Source organism: Apium graveolens, chromosome 2 (assembly GCF_009905375.1).
Source record: "Apium graveolens cultivar Ventura chromosome 2, ASM990537v1, whole genome shotgun sequence".
Taxonomy (NCBI): domain Eukaryota; kingdom Viridiplantae; phylum Streptophyta; class Magnoliopsida; order Apiales; family Apiaceae; genus Apium; species Apium graveolens.
Window position 1 is genome coordinate 303,957,725 of NC_133648.1, and position 6,734 is coordinate 303,964,458.

The window sequence follows — 6,734 nt, forward strand, 5'->3', positions numbered from 1 at the left end:
ATTTTTGTTCTTGAAGTTTTGTTTAGATTAAGCTTGGATAAGGACTTTAAGGGTGATTCCAAGCTAATTACTTGATTCTCCACTCTCCAAGGAAGGTATAACCCCTCCAAACCCTAACTTTATTTGAGTAATTAGGTTTAGTTTTGTTGTTATAATTCATGAGAGGCTTGTTGGTTGTGAATGTAGAGATTAGTTGGTTTTGTGAAGTTTTTGGAGTGGTAATTTTTGGATTGTTGATTAATGAACTTAAGTGTAGTTTAAATTCATGTTTAAGAATAGTATAAATTGATAATGTTGAGTTGTTGGGGCTGTTATGGTGAATTATGGATGGAGTTTTGATTGGGTTGTGATTGTGGGTTGATTGTGAGATTAATTGGAGTGGTTTAAATTTGGGTAATCGCGTAAACATAGCCGTCGTAATGTCAGATTTACTTTAGGCTGTTTTTGTTCTTAACATTAGGACCCGTGAACTTACTGCTAGGTTTTGACCATTGCCATTATTAGATAGTTCATGTTACAAGCTTCGTTTTGATATGTAGTTCGTTTGATTCCGATGTATGGTTTAGGAGAAATGACCGTTTTAAGTAACGGCATTTCGCGAACGAACCGTTACCCCTCGCCTTACTTTGAAACCTTGGTTAAGGACCTTAAGTGACTAATTGGGATATGAAAAAATTATTTTAAGTGTATTAGGCAGTTGGTAAGGCACTCGCGAAAGAATCGCCTTAAAACCCTTAATGGTTAATTTATTAAAAATGGTGGAGCCGAGGGTACTTGAGCGACTTAAATGAATCGTTAAGCGCAAAATCGAACATTAGGTTCTAATTAGTCAAAGTATAGATTCATAAGCGACTTTGGTTTAATTCCAACTCATATGTTGTTTATAGGTTACCAGACTTGTCCCAAGCCATTTGTAACCCCCAGTCGCTCAGGCAAGTTTTCTATCCGTTATACCGTTGTTGTGATGTATACATTTGTATATGCATTATCTTGTGATGGATGCATAATGGTTAATTAGCAAATTCTTGCGATATATTGTAGCATGTGATATGGTATATATGCATGCCTGTTTCGTATTCTTGATACATACATCTGTTGATTCAGTTGATAATACCTATGCTAGAGATAAGCGGTAATTTGCAAATACCCTTAGTATAGGGGACCCAAAGGTGAACTTTTTCTAAAACCGGGAGTCGAGCCTCCCGAGTATAATATATATATATATATATATATATATATATATATATATATATATTTAGATATATATATGAATAGTTTTTAAAAAAAACTATGAATCTAATAAGGTTTATTCGATAACCTTATTTTATTAATGAATATTATTTTGAATATTCATTCGAGGGCTTATGACCCCGTTTATTTTATTATTGAATACTATTTGAATATTCATTCGAAGACTTATGACTCCGCTTAATTTATTAATGAATATTATTATTTGAATATTTATTCGAGGACTTATGACTCCGATTATTTACTAATTATTATTCTTAATTTTATTAAAGAATAATGTGTCGATAATCAAACTTACTTTGATTATTCAAATAAAGATAGTACTTTCGTATAAGTATATCTTTGGTTATTTAATATTCATCTAAAGTATAAGTTTTAAAACTTCTACTTCAATTATTTTTATAAAGATTATTCTTTATGGGAATATTATTTAAATAATAATATTCAGATATTTTCTAATATATTGGGACTGATTTATTTTATTAAATCAGCATCACTCCAAACATTCTTAAAAATGTTTTCGAGTCTTCAAAATGATTTGTAAAGGTTAGGGCGGATCCCAAAACTCATTCTTATATTTAAGATCCTCCTTTCGAAGGGGATTTAAATACTCGCTCAAAACCTGAGGGATCCGGCTCTATGGTGTATTTTATATTCGCAACAAGGTTGCTATTCTGATAAAAGAGTTTTTGATTACTTACCCAACACTCGGGAAGTAATGGAACAAGTTAATCCATTAACAGGCATCGCCTGGGAAATATTGGTGAGTTTTCCTTTCCAACTAGATACGACTTCTTGGTGGAGCCGTATCAACAAGTTTCTACTTGGGGAAAGGGGGGACGAGCTTTACGTTTCAGAGTCATGGATTTTATCTGAACTAGGAGTGGCGTAAGTGGTCGAGTAGCGCCGGCCCAGCCTTATTATATTGGCCTAAATGGCCCGGAAGTTCCGCTAAGACGGTCCATTCCTTAGGAGTCCAGTGTTCGGTTGACAAGTAAATCCGACAGGTTCTCCTCTACATATAGAAAATGGTGGGGTTCTACTACTACGACTGATCATCGTAAGTGGTCTTCCTGGCGCGGCAAACTCCCGTAATGAGTTCATCATCCAGTTGGATATTTCTGCAACACTACCCAGAGCACTTCGATAGAAAGGCTACGGCTGGGCGATTGTTGAGTGTTAGCAGGGTCGAGTTTTCAAAATGATGTTTGCATCAAATGAAGTATCTAGTAACTTCATTTTATTTTGATGATATTTTAAAGATTGATTCTATACAAGTTTTGTCTTGTAGATTAATCTATGGAATGACTATTTATATATTGAACGGTGGTAGTTCAAGTAGTATTCAGAAAAGATATAAGTATATTGGAGTATCTTGTAACTTCATCTTTTAAACTTATATCTAGTTAATGATTATCTTATGCATGACAAAGGTTTTCAGAAAAACGTTGAGGCAAGGTTAGATATATGAGATCACCTTGCAACGATATTTTTATACAGTTATAAACTGGAACTCTGTGTATATTAGATATGTCAGAGGATTTCAAAGATTGTGAAAAGTATATATGTATATACATACTGAATATTTTGCGACTTGGTCGCGTTAAGATATCATCTTGGTTCATTTCTTCTTGACCAAGACTTTCATGAGTACTATGAGAATGCTCATATATTGTTCATTATTATACATATTATTTCGGTGGGCTTGTTGCTCACCCTTGCTTTCTTCTTTCATCACACAACATCAGATAGACAAGATAAACCGGACCAAGCTCCCAATTCGCGAGCGGATAGGAAACGTTCCGCAGTTTCCTATAGGCATTGATGTCGCTGTAGCTGAGGTAGGAGCTACCAATAGGCTAGGCTTTCAACTTTTGATGTACCAGACTTATGTATCTTTATCAATTGTAATAATGGCAAAGAAATGTAAATTTATTCAAAAACCCTTTTAAGGTGTAATGGCATATAATTTTTGGATATTCATCTCTGAGACTATAACTTGTGGTGTGTGTGTTTATTGTTGGGTCACAGTACAGAGTAGTTGACTGTTTATTAAGATTGGGTGTTATTAAGGGAAATGGAACTCGTGACAACCCGGATCCCCGACCCCGGATTTTGGGGTGTTACATGATGTCTGCTATAGTCCATCTGATAGCCGATTTGAATTCTCTCAAGATCCATAAGAGCTTGTCCTCCTCACTACCTGAAAGGTCAGATGCAATAATAACTGGTAAAGTAGATGCATCACCTAAAAAAGCATACCTCAAGTGTTCAGGCAATGGCTTAAGCTCCAAGGTAGGTGCTTCCTCAATAGATGGTTTGAGCTTCCCTTCAGCATTTTTGAGGTCAGAAGTACCAAGAGATTCAAACGGCATGTCTAGCTTTCGCCTCCAGGGAGAAGCATTAAGATATTATAGTTGCTCATTGCCATCCTCATCATCACTGTCAAAATCCCCCACTAAGGCCTTCTCTAATGCATCAGACATTAACATATGATCAAGTTCTGAAGTAACCGCAAAATCAATCAAATCCACTTTTAAGCACTCCTCATCTTTTGCAGGGAATTTCATTGCTTTGAATACATTGAATGTCACATCCTGGTCCTGCACCCGCATAGTAAGTTCACCTTTCTGCACATCTATCAAGGTACGACCTGTAGCCAAGAAAGGTCTTCCCAAGATTATGGGAATCTTCTTATCTTCCTTGAAATCTAGAATAACAAAGTCTGCAGGAAAGAAGAGCTTATCCACCTTTACTAGCACATCCTCCACTATGCATCGTGGGTATGTAATAGAACGATCAGCCAATTGTAGAGACATGTAGGTGGGTTTTGGATCAGGCAAATTTAACTTTTTGAAGATCGACAACGGTATCAGATTGATGCTTGCTCCTAAATCACAAAGGCACTTGTCAATAGACAACTTGCCAATGGTGCAAGGAATGGTGAAGCTACCTGGATCTTTAAGCTTTGGATGTAACTTTTGTTGCAGCACAGCACTGCATTCTTCCGTTAGAGCAACGGTCTCAAGGTCATCCAGTTTCACCTTCCTTGAAAGAATACTCTTCATAAATCTTGCATAACTAGGCATTTGCTCCAGAGCCTCAGCGAAAGGTGTATTGATGTGAAGTTTCTTGAACACCTCCAGAAATTTACTGAACTGCTTATCCAGCTTTTGTTGTTGCAATCTCTTAGGGAAAGGTGGTGGATGATAGAGATGTTTCCCCCCTGTATTACCCTCAGGCAGAGTGTGTTCAACAGTAGTCTTCCTTGGTTCCGCCGCTTTCTCCTGTTGCTTAGCTTCTTCATCACCAACTTCAGCTTCTCCTTCTTTTGCTCTTTCAGCCTCAACAACTTTTCCAGACCTTAAGGTAATAGCCTTGACTTGCTCTTTAGCTTCCTTCCTGCCTAGCACTTCAGTGTCACTGGGAAGTGTGCCAGGTTGACGATTGAACACTGCATTGGCTATTTGACCGATTTAATTTTCCAAGGTCTTGATAGAAACTGCCTGACTTTTGCACAACAGCTTAAGTTCCTCAAAATCAGCACTAGTGGGTGCAGCTGCACCTCCCTGTTGAGGATATGATTGCCTTTGAGCATAATTCTGCGGTTGTGGGAATCCAGGTGGATTGAACTGTTTACTTACGCCTTGCTGATATGGTTGCTGAATAGCATTCTAATTATTACTCCAGCTGAAATTTGGATGATTTATGTTGTTAGGATGATAAGTAGCTGACGCAGGCTGCTGTTGTCACTGATAATTGTTCACATACTGAACAGATTCGTTAACAAGAGAACACTGATCCGTAGCATGAGAACCTGCACAAAGCTCACAAACCATAGCTATCTGATTGACTCCATAGGTGGCTAGAGAATCGACCTTCATAGACAGCGCTTGGAGCTGCGCTGCAATAGCTTTAGCTGCATCAACTTCCAAAATACCTGCTACTTTCTCAGACATCATCCTTTGAGTTGGGTTTTGATGCTCATTCGCAGCCATAGTCTCAATAAGATTATAAGCCTCAGTATAGCTTTTGGCCCACAAGGCGCCTCCTGCTGCTACATCGAGCATGGGCCGAGATTGGGCTCCCAAACCATTATAGAAACCAGTGATTACCATCCAATCAGGCATTCCATGATGTTGACACTTTCTCAACATCTCCTTGTAGCGCTCCCAAGCTTCACACATAGATTCTGTAGGTTGCTGCGCAAACTGAGTAAGAGCACTCCTCATAGCAGCAGTCTTCTCCATTGGATAAAACTTCACCAGAAACTTTTGCGCAAGATCTTGCCACGTAGTGATAGACCAGCTGGTTCAGAATATAATCAGTCCTTAGCTTTATCCCTCAGAGAGAATGGGAAAAGCCTCAGCTTTATAGCCTCATCAGTCACACCATTATATTTGAAAGTACTGCAGATCTCGACAAAATTCCGTATGTGCATGTTGGGGTCTTCAGTCGCAGCACCTCTGAAAGAAACAGAAGTCTGCACCATTTGAATAGTGCCCGGTTTGATTTCAAAGGTGTTATCCAGAATAGCCGGATGAAGAATGCTTGACTGAATGTCATCAATTTTGGGCCAAGAAAAGTCCATAAGAGCTGGATCTGCCAGAACAATACGATCACCCATGATTAATGGTTCTTTCTGCTCACTTCCTAAATCCGAATCTTCAAAATCTGTCTTCTCCGGAATATCAAGAACTTCGTCTGTCTCCTCAGCTGTATCTAAAGTCCTCTTTCGAGTACGAGAACAAGTTTGCATAAACGCTCGATAAAGTATCTGAAACACAACCGGAAACAATAAGTAACACGTCTTAATCACTGAGTCCTAATGACCAATGATGGTAAGTACATAAACTAAACAAATACGCCGAGTCCCCGGCAGCGACGCCAAAAACTTGTTAGGGCGAAAACACGCGCTAATAACATATGCAAGTATACGCGTTCGCAAGTAATATAAAATACTTTCTAGTTCGTTCCCGCAGAGACTCAGACTAATTATGTTCAATTAAACTCACTCACCAATGTATGATTACTTCTCAATGTTAAGACAATAACACTTAGAATTGATTAACTAATTATTAACTACAATTAACTACTAGAATTAAACACTTAATTAACACTTGAACTAACAATATTAAAACACTCATGAGATCACAACTTCATTACTACTTCCTTCAATAGTCATTGTTACTACCCTTAGCATGCAACAATGATGATATTAATCGAATAACACGAAACTGATAAAATCCAACTTTCATTGTACTAATACCATTCTACCAAACATCCACAATTAAGATAGAAGTTGAATATGCATCAATTATGTTGAGTCCCAATATGTCTACAGAAATTGACAACATAACGATTTAAGCACAAGTTATTCCTTTTGATTACACAGGGCGAACAAAACGGTTAGAGTTACCCACTAATCATGCATACTCTTACATGAACCTATGCTAGCATGGCAAGTTCTAAATCTCAAGATCCAC

General features: G+C 37.8%; 1 non-coding gene across 1 annotated transcript; it reads left to right on the forward strand.

Annotated features, from left to right (window-relative positions):
* The first annotated feature begins 5,376 nt into the window (after nt 1-5,376).
* On the forward strand, nt 5,377-5,483 carry LOC141709384 (small nucleolar RNA R71). Its single transcript, XR_012569963.1, has one exon. It is a non-coding gene; the product is annotated as a small nucleolar RNA R71 (small nucleolar RNA).
* The last annotated feature ends 1,251 nt before the right edge of the window (nt 5,484-6,734 follow it).